This window comes from Mus musculus, chromosome 10 (assembly GCF_000001635.26).
Source record: "Mus musculus strain C57BL/6J chromosome 10, GRCm38.p6 C57BL/6J".
Lineage (NCBI taxonomy): Eukaryota > Metazoa > Chordata > Mammalia > Rodentia > Muridae > Mus > Mus musculus.
The window spans coordinates 67493969-67511481 of record NC_000076.6 but is presented as its reverse complement, the minus strand read 5'-3'; the positions used below and the strand labels follow the sequence as shown (position 1 = coordinate 67511481).

General features: G+C 45.2%; 3 long non-coding RNA genes across 5 annotated transcripts in view; 2 read left to right on the top strand and 1 right to left on the bottom strand.

The window, feature by feature from the left end:
• Positions 1–15123, top strand: part of Gm32255 — a 39822-nt gene extending 24699 nt beyond the window's left edge. The window contains exons 2-4 of the long non-coding RNA XR_380523.3: positions 12996–13093; positions 13405–13504; positions 13703–15123. This is a non-coding gene — a long non-coding RNA (predicted gene, 32255). The remainder of the gene's footprint in view (positions 1–12995; positions 13094–13404; positions 13505–13702) is intronic.
• Positions 62–2357, bottom strand: Gm32176. 2 transcript variants are annotated; one of them, XR_380522.3, is made up of 4 exons: positions 2141–2357; positions 1637–1691; positions 608–745; positions 62–421 (listed from the first exon to the last, which is right to left on the bottom strand). It is a non-coding gene; the product is annotated as a predicted gene, 32176 (long non-coding RNA). The 2 variants fall into 2 exon arrangements; XR_380521.3 differs by having other exon boundaries at positions 62–745.
• On the top strand, positions 8340–10367 carry Gm40679. Of its 2 annotated transcripts, XR_871782.2 has the most exons (3): positions 8340–9306; positions 9390–9461; positions 9994–10367. It is a non-coding gene; the product is annotated as a predicted gene, 40679 (long non-coding RNA). The 2 variants fall into 2 exon arrangements; XR_003948885.1 differs by having other exon boundaries at positions 8340–9461.
• Positions 15124–17513: the final 2390 nt, after the last annotated feature.

Genomic DNA, 17513 nt, shown 5'->3' with positions numbered 1-17513 from the left:
GTAGGAGTTCGGGTTTTGCAACCAGATACCTGTATAATGCATAATAAACAAGGAACACAGGTGATATGGGCTTTTATTATTTTTCTAATCACAGGCTTCACTTGTGAAATGGGGGGCGGGATGAGTCAGGCATGTCTCTCTGTGGGGGTCCTCAGCGTGTCACCTTTGGTGGGCTCATAGTTTAGATGGGGGGGGCTGTTGGATATTGACAGGTGATCCTCAAATCCATAGCATTGGTCTCATGGAAAGAATACTGTGTAATGAGTACAGAGTCAGGGGTTGCTTCGCCCAACACAGCCTCAAATGTTCTGTGTGATCCAAAGGAAACTGCGTGCTCGCCAAGTCCAGATTCTCCCACATCTGGAATAAAGGACTTGAACCCAACCCCGATGAATGGGTCTCACATAATAATATCCCATGTCTTTCCAGTTTCAAGATGTTTCCATGTAGAAAAAAAAATAATAACGTCCATGACATAAGGATGGGGGAAACTTCCAGGAAAACCTGCCTGTCACTTTTATTTGTTTAAACACGTTGAAGTTCCGGTTGAACTTAGTTTTCAGAAAATGAGGTCAGCAACATTAAAATAGATAATCCTGTCCCTTACCCACAGGTCTCCAGTCTGGGAAGTAAGATTGTCTTCAGAGTGAAGGGCAGCCTTAATTGGTTCTTGCAGGCAGGCCATCCCTGTAGCACTTCCTCTGCCTGGACTGAACACCATCCACCAAAACAGATAGAGTCTGGGCTGGAGAGATAGGTCAGCAATTAAGGGCACCTGTCACCACGCCTCGTGGCCTGAATTCAGCACCTGAAACTTGTATGATGGGAGGAGAGAACCTCGTGGCCTCATCAGACACATGATCTATCTCTTAGAGAAGGACTAAAAAAACAAAAAGTACGCTACTGGTGACCAAACAAAGACTTACCAGTCACCTCTGCTCCATTTCTCGTAATCTTGTGATTGATTATGTGTGCCTGAATTCATAAGGTTTATTGGTCAGCTATGAGTATGCCAGGGGTGCTCAGACATAGCACATCTGCCCCTTTGTCCAAGTCTAGGCTACCGCAGACATCACTAGTCAACTGTTGTTTTTCACAAACCCTGAACATGACCTATTTCTCAACATGCTGGACAGCCCTTAACAATCAATAGGCGAGCTGGTGGAGTGAAACCTGCCTTTCATCCGTGCATCTAAACATCTGAATCACGTAAGTAACTCCTTTTGTTGAGATGGCTGACTCACCAAGCAACCTTCTGATTAGAACATAGTTTCCCATGGATGTTACAGAAACCAGATGGACTTTTCGGAGGACAGGATTGCCTAGTCTTCATGGGTAAGGACATTCCTCACTAGACACAGGCCTCATAAATCTGGCGATTGCAACTCATTCTGCCTTTATGTGAGCGTTCTGATAACTAACAGTCGACGGGCCAAAATTCTGAACCCTGGCAGGTTCACTGAGACAATGCTCCTAAGGCGAGAGCCCTTGAGATCACCCTCATCCTCCAGATAAATTACTCATCTCCCCTGGGTAGCTTGACAACACACATCTTTCATTAATTCCAGTCTCTAAGAAGAGTCCCAAGGAGCCTCACCCAGGAGGTTCTGTGACTTAAGGGGTGTCTGCTACTTACACGACAAGAACGGTGGACCACGTGTTCAGGTTTCCTGACAATATTGCCCAGCAAGCTAAATGGGAAAAGAAAGAAAAGAGGTAAGAAGGTAGGAGCCTCAAAACAAGATCACCCCCATCAGACGGCTCCTAAACCTCCCTCAGACTTCAAATAGCCAGCACCAGGGCATCTCACTGTGGAATATTCTCTCCATTTCCTGGTTTCTGTGAGCATGCTGATGGAGGAAGGAAGCACAAGCTCTTCAGCCTCATTATCTCCACTTGGCGTCGCAAAGTAAGATAGAGCCTTGTCTCGCACCAAGGCCACAGTTGATGCAGCCTGTGAATGTACTCCCAAACCTTGCCCCTAATAGGCTTCCATGAAAATAGCACACAGTAGCTCTTTGTCTCCTAGTCTGACTCAGACCGGTGTCCTGCAGAGCACACGTCTACATTTGTCAGTTTTTTGTTTTTTGTGTTTTTTATTTTTCCCAGTGAAAGTCAGCTCTAAAGCAAATGACTTTACCTTGGGGAGAGGCCTTGGTCCTCTCAAGGTGTCAGCCTCTGTCCTCAAAGACAGGGTTACTCCAGCTGTCCTGGACTGAATCCAAATGTCCAATTCCTCAGTGGTGGTTGTTCAGAATATAGCCAGGTTTGGAAATAGAAGTGCCTGCATGTAACAGAACCGTGAGAGGGCCCCTGACCCGGTGGAATTGATGTCCTTCTGTCTTAGTTAGGGTTTTACTGCTGTGAACAGACACCATGACCAAGGCAACTCTTATAAAGGACAACATTTAATTGGGGCCGGGTTACAGGTTCAGAGGTTCAGTCCATTATCATCAAGGTGGGAGCATGGCAGTATCTAGTCAGGCATGGAACAGGAGGAGCTGAGAGTTCTACATCTTCATCTGAAGGCTGCTAGCAGAATACTGGCTTCCAGGCAACTAGAATGAGGGTCTTAAAGCCCATGTACACACCTATTCCAACAAGGCCACACTTACTCCAGCAAGCCACGCCCACTCCAACAAAGCCACACCTCAAATAGTGCTTCTCCCTGAGCCAAGCATATACAAAACATGACACCATTTAGAAGAGAAAATTTGTCACCCAGACTCCAGGAATGCATGCACCCAGAGAAAGGTGATCTAAGCGCACTCTCAGACAGTGGCCATCTGTAAGCCAAGGAGAAAGGTCCAAGGGAAATCCACATGGTGAACACTTTGATCTTGGTTCTTCTGACCTCCCGAATGATGAGAAAACCAGTTTGCATTGTTTAAGCCATCCCAGCGTTGCTGTTTTGATGTGCTGGTTTTCCTTCTTCCTTGCTAAGATGGATTTGACTAACCTCAGAATTTATCAGTTGCCATGGGCCTCTAGTTAAGCCTGCAGAGTGTTTAACACTGGATTCTCTGAGTTAGCACTACCCTTTGGACTAAGAGACAGTGGGTTAAGAACCTCCTCATATCTGAGGAGTTAGAGGGGTGGCTCAATGTGGGTAAGAACACTTGTTCTAGCACAGAGAATTGAGTTTAGAGGCCCAGCACCCGCATAAAAGCCTAGAGTGGATGTGTGGGTCTGTAACCCTGCCACAGGGGAGCTAGAGACAGTTGGGTCCAAAGGGCTTGCTCATCAGCTGCTCTAGCCAGATCGGTGAGAGACCTTGTCTCAAAAACGATGGTGGAAAATAACAGTGGCAGACACCAGTGCTGACATCTTGTTCCAAACACACATGCTCACACGTACACACACACACACACACACACACACACACACACACATTGTGGTGGTTTGAATACACTTGGCCCAGGGAGGGGTACTATCAGGAGGTGTGGCCTTGTTGGAGGAAGCGTGTCACTGTGAGGATGAGCTTTGAGATCCTTCTCCTAGTTGCCTAAGGACAGTCTGCTCCTGGCTTCTTTTCGATGAAGATGTAGAACTCTCAGGTCCTCCAGTTCTATGCCTGCCTGGACACTGCCATACTTCCCACCTTGATGATAACAGACTGAAACTCTGAACCTGTAAGCCAGCCCCAATGAAATGTTTTCCTTTTTAAGAGTTGCCTTGCCTTAATTAACACACACACACACACACACACACACACACACACACACACACACACCATACACACATACTATACATGCTAACCAAATTACCATGCAGAACTGTCACATCTTTATGCAAAACTCTGCAGCAGCTCCAAGTCCTCTTGATCTTCTTCCCATGGACTTCCACTGAACCCTCAATGCTCCCTCTACACCAACTCCACTCACATCTTCACCCTTCTTTATCCTCAAGCAAGACCCAAGTAGCTTCACACTTGCTGTGTCCTTTCTCTTGAAAATTGTTTTCCCAGAATCTGCTTGGCTAACTCCACAGGCTCTTCAAGTCTTTGCTGAGACACCACCATCTCAGCTTGGCCCATCTTGAATGCCCATGGCCACCTTCCTGTATTAGACAGTTTCCTATCACTGTGAGAAAAAACAACAACATAAGAAGAAAGGCTTATTTTAGCTTATCTCTTTAGAGCATCCAGTTTCAGGGTGTTGGATCCACTACTGTAGGTCTGTACGAAGGCAGAGCACCGTGGCAGAAAGCTCTGGTAGATCTGATCACCTCACCTCACGATTGGGGCCAGGGGCCAGGTAAAGGGACACCACACACACCGAAAGCACACCGCCATTGACCATTTTCCTGCGGTTCAGCTTCGCCCTACCTCTTAATATTCCATTCAGTTGTAAACGCATTCATGCGCCAATGCCTTAGTCAAGTCAGCAGCTGCATTGATCAATCTCAGTAGCACTGACAGCTGGACCAGGTCCTCAACATGGAAGCCTTTGGGGAGACACTTTCAGATCAAGTCCATAACACGTCCTAACGTCTACCCCTTTTGGACACAACTCCACTCCCCTTGCTTGTGCGCCTCTCTTTCCACAGTACTTGCAATCCTTTACGTTTGAGGTATTATTTACTTTATGTATTGTTCAGTGCCTTTCCCACCTCCATATAGTGTGCAAGCCCCAGAAAACCAAAACTATTACAGATATGTCCCCAAGTAAGTATAACAGTACTTATCACGGAATAGGTACTTAATAAGCATCTGTTAATGAATGGCGTCTTGTATGAACTATTATTTTTGTATTTTCCACAATTAGGTTAAGATGAACATGCTCGAGTTTTCCGGCAGCCATTAAAAGCCCTGTAAGATGTCTCAAGGGCTTGACTTTGTTTTGTGTTGAAATGTAGATGAGATGGTTGACTTCTAGGTGTCTGTCAGGTTGAAGATGGCCACACCAATGTTCTACCAGATCACCTTTGTCATAGGTCCCTAGTGGACAGAGTGTGCAAACACACAAATGATCTTTGTTATCTGCTACTAACCCCCGCTTCCCCAAATCATCCACAACCACCAACCGGCTTAGTCAGAGCAGAAAACATTGCTGTCAGATATGCCACGACTAAAATGTGTGTGTATCCAGACATACCACCATACATAATACATACATATATATACAGGTGTGTATATATGTGTGTGTATGTATATATGCATAATACATATATACTTATGTATATGCATACATATTTATATATATACACATGTACACACATATAGACATACATACATGTAACATGCACAATATATGTAGACATGTATGTACGTGTGTATAATGTATGAGTTAACTAAATTCTGCAAAGAATCATATATATATATATATACACATGAATGAGTTCACTAAATTCTTCAGAGAATCAGAAGTGTGGGCAGGGTGACCTTAGCCATCAAAAAGAAAAACCAAAGGTTTTAGAGGATTTTGAGATATTGGAAGATAGCATGAACACCTAAGAAAGGATATTGCTGACCATCAACTAGTTGGGGATAGTCTTCCGGTTGTGAAAAATGTTCTAATTTTCCTGGCTGTTCAACTACCAAGTTCATCGTGTAGCTTCTGGTTCTCTCAGACAAGAGCATTATCCCCAAACCGAGTCAGTCTCCAGATTGTTCCTTCTAACCCAGGGAATACTCAGTGGAGGATGCAGCCATTCCACTATGCCTTTACCTCTGGGGGAGCATAGAAAACATTCTCTGGAAACACTGTTAACCATCTCTTACCGGTGTCAGTGACCCGCCTCCACCTGGAATCCCAGTATCTCCTGGTAAGCACCTCTAGACACCCACAGTGAGGCTCTGGAGGGAGCAGGAATGAGGAAGGAGCCACTAGAAAATAAGTTCCCTCAAAAGAGCTTTGCCACCACGTTTATTCTTGCCACTAGAGAGAAATGCTCACATACCCTCTCTGTCATCTGTCAATCATCTTCACAATACCCATATGCAAGCTTTCAGCAAACAGGACATGGCTTCTTCCTCTCTTCAGTTTCTTCTTCCTCCTGCAGGAGTCTATATTCTAGTCAGAGAGATGTATTAAAAAACAAACAAAAAAAGTCTCTGACTTCTGGGGGATCCCCCTCCAACAGGTAGGAATGACTCTACAATGGGTGACAGATGTCAGCAAGAGAAAGGCACACAGTGTCTGAAAAACCCGGAGGAGGACAGGACTACTCAAGAAAGGGGCATCCAAAATCTTTCCCTAAGGAGCTCCGGGTGAATTCTGTTGAAAGTCAAAGTTTGCCAAGGCAAAAAGAAGTTAAAGTCTTTTGGGAGCTGAGATGGGTGGTGTGTCTGTCCGTGGATAGAGCATCTGCCTTGCAAATATGAAGCCCTTAGTCTCAGATCCCAGAACTGGAGAGCCAAATGTAGAAGCGCGTGTCCATAATCGGTTGCCCCTGTGGTAAAATGGGAAGCCGATACCAGAGGAACCCCGGAAGGTCATGGGCCAACTATCCTTCTGTACACAGTTGAAACATGACAGTTATGTCTCAAAAGAGGTGGGCTGCAAGGACCAGCACCTAAGGTTGTCATCTGTTTCATGCAAGAACACACACATGCACACGCAGACACACATGCAATCGAAGCCCCTTGATTTAACTGGCTTATGCAGAGACTGCTCTGAAGGAGGTTTCCAAAGGATCCATGCAGCATTCAAATAACTAGTTAATGAGGGGTAAAGTCGGCCAGAAAGAGTAGTTGACTTTGGGAAAACCAGAAAGGGAAAGTACTGGGTTGATTTCTTTCACACGCGTGGACAAGTGGAGCTGAGTGGAAATAAAGTGCGCTGGATAAGCTAGCCATGTTCAGAACGATTGACCCTCCTGGCTATGACATCAAGCAGCAGGTTCTGCCCCCCCCCACCCCCCACTGGATACACCTCCTGGGAGTCATAGCTACAGGATAAGCTCTGGGGTCTTAGGATCTGACACTATTTGCAGAGCTTGAGGGAAATGTCACGGCCCTGGGGATACTAGGAACTCACTGCTTTTCCTTTAAGACAGATTCCACAAGCCAGGAGGGAAGGGCCTGGGTGAGGTACTCTCACTATCCAGGATCAGTTCAAGACGATGACTCTCTCATTAGTCTAGTTCTTAGGCTAGTCAAAGGGATGAGAAATGGAAGTGGCATCCTTGGTCGTTCTCGCCAAAGTTTTTATTTTACTCTGAGAAACCAGGATTCCAGAGACTTGAGTGAGGTCCCACAAAGTGACAGAGTTGAGAATGGGGGAGGGGGGAGTTTTATTTAGTTCTGGGGCATAGCCCCTTACCTCAACCAACATCCTATTTCCTGTTTTACCACTTCTCTATTTTCACGGAGGAAAAAAAGCAGGTGAGGCTGAAAGAAAGGGAAATGTCCATGAGTAAAGGTGACCCTCAGTGGGGCCAGAATGTCAGGCCAGATGGAGCCTCAGAACCGATTTAGCCAGACACCTTCCTGGAGACTGAAAGCCAGCGTCAGTCCAAGGCCAGAATCCCTTGTAGCTCTCTCTAGGCATTCCCGTGGCTCCCGGTGAGCCCTGGTACCCTGTTGGCTTCTGTTCAGAGGTTTTGCCCGTTGGAAAACCTGTCCCGATCACCCTGGGGTGGGCTGACTCCAGCTGCTGCAGCCCCACTTCCTCTAACCACACCGGAAGCACAGAGCCCTCCTGTCCTCCAGACAGTTGCACTTTTACCCCAGTCAGATCTCACCTCTGCAAGATTTCCTGCAGTGCCTCCCCAGAGTCACTCTTTCCCTTTCTGCGGCTCATTACACAGGCTTAGGTTCAATTGTTCTTCCTCAAATACTTGAAAACATTTCCACATACTCTGAGCAGTTAAGAGTCAGGAGCCTCTCTTCCTCTCCATCAAATACAGCGCTCTGTGTCTTTCCAAAGCTATGCTGTGGTATTGCTGACAAAACGGTTGGGGAAATTCACGATGTACAGCTCGGATGTTTTTGTCTCCGTGACGAAGTGACAACAGGAGTCAAACGGCTCAGTTACAACTGTCACCTTACGTGGCTACCCTGTACATGCACCGTGAGAATGCTTCAGGCTGGCTCTGCCATTGGCTTTCAGGTATATAGTGCATTATCATGGCCATGCCAAGCACTGGATGTCTTGAACCTATCCAAAGTCATTTACATTTCTGAAGCAGCTTATAACTTGGAATATGTAAATAAAAGGGCATTGACAAGAGCCAGGAGACTTAATTCAAACTTGGCCCTGGCATTCCCCTGTACTGGGGCATATAAAGTTTGTAAGACCAAGGGGCCTCTCTTCCCAGTGATAGCTGACTAGGCCATCTTCTGCTACATATGCAGCTAGTGTGAGTTAGAGACAGTTCTAAGAAGGCTATCAGTGTCAAAGAGTCTTTGAAACCAGATCGCGGGCCAGGCTGAGCACAAGCCAGCAACAGCTCACGAAGGATCCCAGAGCCAACAGCAGTTTGAAGTCTCATTGTGGCTAGGTCTGAATGGCTCTAGAGGGGAACTGGTCACTAGGGCTGGAAAGGACAACCAAGCAAGGTTGAAGGTGCAGCGCTGGGCTGGAGAGATAGCTCACCTGCTAGCATACTTGGGGAGCAAGTATGAATGGAATTGAGTTTGGTTTCCAAAGCTCTTGTGTTGTTTAAGTTCCACCAGCTGGTCCAATTTGTATTCCCATTGCTAGGATTGGAACAGGCTGATCCCCAGAGCTCACTGGTCATGTGGTCCATCCTCTCTCCACAGAGGGAAGAGAAGCTGATGATTGAAATCCATGGCGCAGGGTAGCAAAGTGCGAATCTTGAGAGGCAGACCAAGAGGATGCTGCAGGACCTGGCTCCGTAACCTCCCACAAGCATCTTGCCTCCAACCCTGAGCTTTATATTAGTACACAATGAGTGGGTTGAGCCCTGCAGGGTCCCCAGGCTGCCTTCCTAGCTAACACTCTGACATTCTGGGTGATGCTTCATGCAACGCTGAACCTTTAGATTTCTAGGATTTCTATTCTTAAGGAAAAGGGAATGTGGCTGCTGCTGCTGTATCTTGAAATGACCTTGAGTCAGGATGTGTGGCGTTAGAAACCCATGTTTTTGTAGCATCAGTTAGCTCTTATGGAGTTTCCAGGGGAAGTGGGTTTACATGTTTTGATTATTATTTCTTCCGTAACCATGTTTCATGAAACACCTTGAAATAGGTCCTTAAAATCTATCCTATTCTCTTGCACAGGAGAGTCCTTTTGGTTCTTGGGTCTCCAACTTAAGTCACTGTGGCCTTGGTGGGGCTTTGAATGACTTACGATCTGAAAAATGACACAACTTTCCCGTTCTGTGGCACCATGAGACTCAGTAAGCGACACTTTGCAGATTCAAAAGGGAGGCAGGTTTTTGGTCTCTTAAGAGATGTCCTAAGAAACCCTGGCATCTCATAGCCCGCAGTCCTTCCTGGGCGCCTGCTCCTAGAGATGATGACCAGCTGTCAGAAGCGTTGCCTGCTGCTGCAGGTGAGACTTGTGTCCCCCACGGCTGTGCAAGTTAAAGGTTTGGTCCCCATTCTGTTCTGCTGTTGAGTGCCGGCTGAAGCTTTAGGAACTGGAGCCCCCGGGGGGAAGTGAGGTGCCAGGCTATCAAGACAGCTCCTCAGAATGGGCTGAAGAACTCTGACCTCCTCTCCCTCCCCCTTCCCCTCCCCCTCCTCCTAATCTTCCCCCTCTCCCTCTCTCTCACTTTCCTTCTCCCCCTCCCCTTTCTCCTTTCTCTCTCTCTTTCTCTCCCTCTCCCTTTCTCCCTCTCTCTCTCCCCCTTCCCTGCCTCTCTCCCCCTTCTCTGGACTCTCTCTCCTTCTATCTGGACTCTCTCTTCCATTCTCTCATATTCTCTCATTCTTTCTCGTTCTCTCTGTCTCTCTGTCTCTCTCTCTTTGTTTCTGTGTGTGTGTGTGTGCGCGCGCGCACGCAAGTGAGTGTATGGGGGAGTGAGGGTAGGGTGTACATGTATGTCCAGGAGCAAATAAAAAACCCAAGTCTCATTTCTCAGGTGCCATCCACATTTTGGGGGGAAACAGGCTCTCTCATTTTGCCTGTGCACTGTCTGAGCAGCCTGGCCAGGAAGCTCTAGAAATCCTCCATCTCCGTCTTTCCAGAACTCTGTCTACCATTATGCGTTTCCATGCCAAGTTTTCCACATGGGTTCTGGAGAGCTAACTCAAGTCCTCATGCTGGAGCCCAGGGGTGAGGGAGCAGCACTTGACTGACTGGGCCATCTCCCCAGATCCCTCCCAGTCACCATGAGGCGGGCATGTATCTCTGCCATGTGTACTGTTTAGACAAGACCCCAAAGCAACAAGAACAACTGATCTTGTGTTGGAACTTCTAAAATTACAGGTCTAAATAAACTTTTATTCTTTATAAGCTGTTTGCCTTCAGTATTTGTTACAGTAATGAAAGACCTGACCAACAAAGCTTTGCCTTTATCTTCCAGTCAATCTATACAGAGAATGATTTGGGCACAGGGGAACAGACAAAAGAAAGACAGGTTCCTTGTTTAAAGCAGAGTGGTGATCCCAACATGTCTATAATTATCCCTCTCTATCTACACCCAGTGATTAAGAGAAAAAAAAACTGGACCGACCAAACAAACAAATTAACATTGTCTTGCCATTATTTCTTAAGCACTATTATATAACAGCTATTTACATTGGGTTGTGAATTATCAGTGATCTAAGGATGTTTAAATGTTAAGGGGATGTAAGCAGTTCTCATGGAGATTTATATCAGTGGCTAAAGACCTTTATATCTTCTTCAAGAGACAACTGTTCATATAAAACATATCCATATGTAAGAACTATTGGTATAATAGTAATCTTAGGTTTGGTAAAGAGTTAAAGACAGTTATTGCAATGAAGAGCTCAAAGGTGGGTCTGATTTAAAAAAATAAAAACAAAAATGGGGTCTCACTGTGTTTCCCAATCAGACCTTGAACTTATAATGCCCCTGGCACAGCTTTCTATATATGTATTCCAGTACACCTGACTAGAAAGGTTGATTTTAAAAGTTTTATTTTATTTTATTTTATTGGCATAAGTGTTTTGTCCATATGCATGTATGTATACCAGTTGCATAGCTGGTGTCATTGGGTTCAGAAGAGAATATTGGATTTCCTGGACCCAGACTTACAGGTGGTTGTAAGTCCCCACATGAGTGCTGGGAACCGAACCCAGGTCCTCTTCAAGAGCAGCAAAATACTCCTAACTGCCAAGCTATCTCTCCACTCCTGAAAAAACATTTATTTTTAATAGGGCTATTTTAATTCTACGTATTTTCCTTTTGCATAATTACAGAAATGTTCTCAAACTCCCAGTATCTTAGGAGATAAGGACAAGAAAGACCAAATCAGTGATGCTCATTTGAAATTAAGAAACCTGGGAAAGCCAGCTTTGGTGGTGCACACCTTTGATCGCTATACTTGGGAAGCAGAGGCAGGCAGATCTCTGTGAGTTTGAGGACAGCTTGGTTTGCACAGGGAGCTCCAGGCCAGCCAAAGTACATAGTGAGACCTTATTCAAAAAATAAAATAAAATAAAAAGAAAGTTGGGGGGGGTCATGGATGTTTATTTGACAGTGTTTTCTTAGCATACACAAGCAAAAACTCTGGGTTCCATCCACATCACCACTTGAACTAGACAGGGTGATGCTTGCCTGTAAGCCTAGAACTCAAGAGACACAGATGGAGACAAGAAAACCAAAATTTTTAAGTCATTTAGGGCTATTGAGTGAGTTTGAGGCCACTCTGAAATACAAGATATCTTAGTCAGGGTTTCTATTCCTGCACAAACATCATGACCAAGAAGCAAGTTGGAGAGGAAAGGGTTTATTCAGCTTACACTTCCACATTGCTGTTCATCACCAAAGGAAGTCAGGACTGGGACTCAAACAGGTCAGGAAGCAGGAGCCGATGCAGAGGCCATGAAGGGATGTTACTTACTGGCTTGCTTCCCCTGGCTTGCTCAGCCTGCTCTCTTATAGAACCCAACACTACTAGCCCAGGGAGGGCATCATCCACAATGTGCCTTCCCACCCTTGATCACTAATTGAGAAAATGCCTTACAGCTGGATCTCATGGAGGCATTTCCTCAAGGGAGGCTCCTTTCTCTGTGATAACTCCAGCTTGTGTCAAGTTGACACACAAAACCAGCCAGTACACAAAACAACATCTTTAAAAAAAAAAGTCTGTGAAATGGTGTAAAATGTTGTAAGCTCAGCGAGTCTTGTTCGGTCCATGGGCACCCTAGAGACTGGACCAGGGACAGAGAATTGAGGAAAGACAATGTTAGAAGATTGATGGAGACAGAAGAGAAGAGGCTGAGGTTCCATGAACATCTGGAGGGTGTTTGTCTCAGTCTAATCCTGAAGCCCTCGGCAAAGAGTCTTCAGTAGGGGGTTGACTGTCTCAGTCCATGAAGCACACCTCATGGTACTCATAATGTGACAAGTGTCCTCCACCTCAGAAGGTGTCCCCAATGTTATCAAATAACTGTACTTAATCTGTGTGGAGTGTCCTGTGTAGAGGTGACCATGATAACAGATGACTGTCACAATGGCTCCTCCTACTCTCACGTGTAGTATAGAAAAGTCCAATGAGCGCTTCACATTTTTTTTTAAATTTTATTTTGGGTGCATTGGTGTTCTGCCTGCATGTGTGTCTATGTGAGGGTGTCAACCCCATGAACCTGGAGCTACAGGTCATTATGAGCACACATGTGGGTGCTGGGAATTGGACCGGGATCCTCTGGAGGGAGAGGCCAGTGCTCCCAACCACTGAACCACCTCTCCAGGCTCACGTCACTTTTTGTTTTTGTTTTTGTTTTTTCGAGACAGGGTTTCTCTGTATAGCCCTGGCTGTCCTGGAACTCACTTTGTAGACCAGGCTGGCCTCGAACTCAGAAATCTGCCTGCCTCTGCCTCCTGAGAGCTGGGATTAAAGGCGTGCGCCACCACTGCCCAGCGCTCACGTCACATTTTTATGCCATTTTATTCCAGCTTCAAAATGATCACCAAGGTCGGAAGCCAGCCGGAAAGACGGAAGATATTTGATGAGGTTTCCAAGAAAATTATTCAAATTACGTGTCAGTGCACAGGTAGAATTTTGTTTCTTATTTCGATGCTGAGTGAGATAAGCCAGCCGAGTCTGCTCCTTTTACAACAGCGATTTGGAAACACAGGCATTGTCGTTCAGATCTGGAGTTTCCATGACTGAATGAGGAAATAGTTCAGAAAAGTGGCACTCGCTCTCTGTATCACCCCAAGACCCAATCCTGGTTTCGGGTCTTTGCAGGAGCTGGGTGTCATGACCTTTGAACTTAAATTTCCATTAGCACAAAGGAAAACAAAACAAAACAAACAAAAACAGAAGATGAGAACAACATTTTTTTTCTGAAACTTACTGTAGGACCACAAAAATTTTGTGACAAGCAAGAACCAAACCCCGCGTATCTCACCAATTCGGAAGCGTCCACTAACCACACTCTGCAGAGGCACCCTCTATGTTGGTAAGCTATTTTAACCAGATTCCAGAGCTGCCATCAAAAGCTCTTGAACTTGATGTCCTGCCAGATGAGACAAGTGACCAATTCGATGGCTATCCTTCCTCTGTTCCGAGGTTTGCAAACGATTAATATCTCAGCTGTCAATATGAAATTCTGCTGCGTTTGACTTCCCTTTTCTCTTTTTTTTTCTTTCTTTTTTAGAAATTGATGACTAATTCCATCAAAGCATTGATGAGGCCCAGTTCTAACAGTCTGTTCGTATCTACTCCATGAGTGACACATCTGGAGATTTTCCACTGCCTGAAAGCTGCCTCGCGCCTAACCATGTTTTTCTATGGGTCTCGTGTGAAGAAGAATCTCCATTGGGTGAACGAGTTGACAGCGTTGCATGAGAACCTTGGCGTCTGATATTCACACCTGCTTGTGAAACAAACTACCGAGTGTTTCAATTACCCTCTGACCTTAGAAAAATGGAGGCTTCTAATTTGAGCTGTTGCTAGTCTTAAGCAAACAGCTTCTGCAGTTTTACACAACACTCTTGCTAGCCAAAGGAAGAAAAGTGTTGAGGTTTTTTTTTTCCCCCTGTGTGCAAAAGTTAGAAACAATTTTCACTTTCATTTCAGACTATGAAAGCCGAGTCACAGCCATAGCCACCCTCATTGAGATCTAGTTCTACCTGCATCGGCAGGGTTACTCTTCATGTGCGTCAGAGTAGAACCCATCACTGGTTCTGGATTCCAGTGGAAAGGTATGAATTAAAGTAAGCAGGGGCCATAGCGATGTGGCCAGCAAAGTTCTTGCTCAACAAGCATGCTCACCAAGTTCAAAGCCAACACCTATATTTAAAAAACTGGGACCAAGCATTCTGGAGCATGACTTTAACCCCTATACTCAGAAGATAGAGGTAGATGTTATCTCTGTGAGTTTAAGGTCAACCTGCTCTACATATGGAGTTCCAGGACAACCCGGGACTACATAGAGGGACCCTGCCTCAAACAAACAGAAATAACGACAAACAAGACATGCCAGCCCTGGGGCTGGAGAGATGAGTCTTCAGTTTAGAGCACGGGCCTCTCTCACATAGGACTTGGGTTCCATTCTAGCATCACTACGGCAGCTTACAACCACCTGTAACTCTAGTTCCAGGGACTCTGACGCTCTCTCCTGGCTCCTGCAGTAACCAGGATCACATGTAGTACACATGTATACATGTAGGCAAAACATTCATAAAGTAAGCAAATGATTTGTAAAATTCAAAGTGAGTCGTCAGAGTCCTGTGAACCTGTAGGGTCAGTGTTGGAGAGGCAGAGATAGGTTAGACCCTGGGTCTTGGTAGGTAGCTGGTCTAGCCAACACAGGAAGCTCCTGACTTATCGAGAGAGCCTGTCTCAATGCATAAGAGGGGTGGGTACTGCCAAAATGGCCGATCAGGTAAAGGGGTTTGTCACCAAGCCTGAGGGCCTGCGCTGGATCCCCAAGACACACATGATGGAAGAAGAGAAACAGCCCCCCCCCCCAAGTTATCCTCTGACTACCCTATAGCATGAGTACACCTACATTTATTCATGTACAAGCAAATAAATATAATAAACAATTTTAATAAAGAAAAAGGATGGAAAGCAGTTGAGGGAAATACCTATTGTTGACCTCTGACCTCTGCATGCTTGCCTTCCCATGTTCTAGTATATCTGCACATACACATGAAACTCTTTCAAAGTGGCTGTTCGTTTAGTCTTGGGCAGTGATCTCTTTTTAGTAAACACCATGTCTTGAAGATCTAGTTAAACTGGAATTTACTAGCCCAGTGGGCAAGGAGAATGTATTGCCAATTGGAAACAAAACCGTGCACACCGAAGCATTTCTGACCAGAGTGTGTCAGGATTGCAGTCTTCCTTTAACAGTGTGAAGTCAACCCTGCTCTGCACTCACCAGGACTGACAGGCAAATGTCAGCAGATGCAGTTACGGAAACCCTGAAATACCTCTGGTCCAGTGACCTTGGGACCGTTAAACTCGGTAGGCACTCAAACTCAGTAGGCACTCAGTAGCGTCTCAAAGTATCAATAATGGATTCTTGAGAAAGGATTATTGATAGCCAGGCAGTGGTGGCGCACGCCTTTAATACCAGCACTTGGGAGGCAGAGGCAGGCAGAATTCTGAGTTCGAGGCCAGCCTGGACTACAGAGTGAGTTCCAAGACAGCCAGGGATACACAGAGAAACCGTCTCGAAAAAACAAAAACAAAACGAACAAACAAAAGAATATTGAACCAGCTGAGTTTTGTTTTGTTTTGTTTTGTTTTTGTTTTCACTTTTTCAGAAAAAGCAAGGGAAACCAGTTGCCATCAGCATAGTTACTAATAAATAATAAAACTAAGAAGGCAGACATTGCGTTAAATAGATGTGTATAGGTTACTTTCCAGGTGGGTGGAGTCAGTGGGAGGATGTCCTCCAAGGCTTACAGATACAGCAGTTACTAAGTAATTTTAGAACAAGTTGAGACTTAAGGAATTTTCTGTAGATAAACATAAAGAGTTCACATGGACTCTGCTCCCTCTAACTCTGGCGAGAGCATAGGGTTATCAGTTGATGAGCCAGTGCCAAGACAGTTTTATAAGATCCATATTTTAGATTAGGCTTTCTTCCATGTGTGGTTCTGTTGATTCGTATCATAGATCCTTTCTTTCTCTCTCTCTCTCTCTCTCTTTCTCTCTTTCTTTCTTTCTTTCTTTCTTTCTTTCTTTCTTTCTTTCTTTCTTCCTCTCTCTCTCTCTCTCTCTCTCTCTCTCTCTCCTTCCTTCCTTCCTTCCTTCCTTCCTTCCTTTCTTTCTTTCTTTCTTTCTTTCTTTCTTTCTTTCTTTCTTTCTTTCTTTCCTTTCTAAACCAGATTGCATTGTACCCGTTGTTTTGAGACAGGGTCTCATCTAGCCCTGGCTGACTTTGAACTCACTAGTAGCTAAAGATCACCTTGACTTCCTGATCCTCCTGCACCTTTCAAGTAATGGGATTAGATGCTTTCTTCTTTAAAACCAAATTTTATATTTGCCACTTCATCTTATTATTTTATACATAGAGCAAAGACTCCTAGGTAGATATAGTAAGAGACAATGTCTGTAGTTTTAAATACTTTGACTGGAAATAATTTCTCAGTTTCTAATTTGGGTTCAGAGTTGGCCAAAAGGAAATCCTGGGCAGTTCTAGAAAAAAAAAAGGGGACTCCAGAGAGTAGGGTCAAAACCTGTCCCAACTTTTGAGTCTTCAACAACCACTCAAATGGGTCCAATGTGCCCCCTGAGGGCCATGGGCAGGCAGCTCAAGGTAGCGCAGCCCAACATGAAACCATAAACTTCCTTAAATCCTGTGTTCCTGTGTGTTAAGTTCAAATCTGATTACCAGCAATTAAAAATAAGAACATTTCACACAGAGAAATGTGCCCAGCTGCCTCAGCTCTTGGGACCATGCTTGCCCCACCATAATGAACTATATTGCTTTGAACCACAACCCACCATGCTTGGCCTCAGAGGACCTTAGCCCAGTTAGGAAAATCTCAGCCCTGGGGGTTTTAATGGAATACTCTGTCTGTGAGTGAGTAGCTTAAGGTAGTTGTTGTTGTTGTTGTTGAAAGTTTTGACAAGTTACTGGAGAGAGGGGTCAAACGTTCTCTTTGCCTATCAGACTTAGCATAAAACAGGAGAAAAACAGAAACTGCTCTGCACCTTCCTCTTTTATCTGGGCTTTTTCCACCATCCAAAAAGTATATGTCCCAACCCACCTGGCCAGAAGATAAATCCTTCCCCCACAGCAAAATTCAAAGCCTCAAACTGTTGTGGGGACAAGTCAAAGCTTCCAAGCACACACTTGTGCTGCTTTATAGAATCTAGACCTCGCTGAGTGGGCAAGTTGAGTTGCCAAGGAGACGAGAAGGGTATCAAAAGCACTTAAGAGGACAGAATTCCGAGTCCTCAGACCTCAGACCAGATTTCTTTGCCTTTGTTGGGCTCTGCACTTCCAGGGG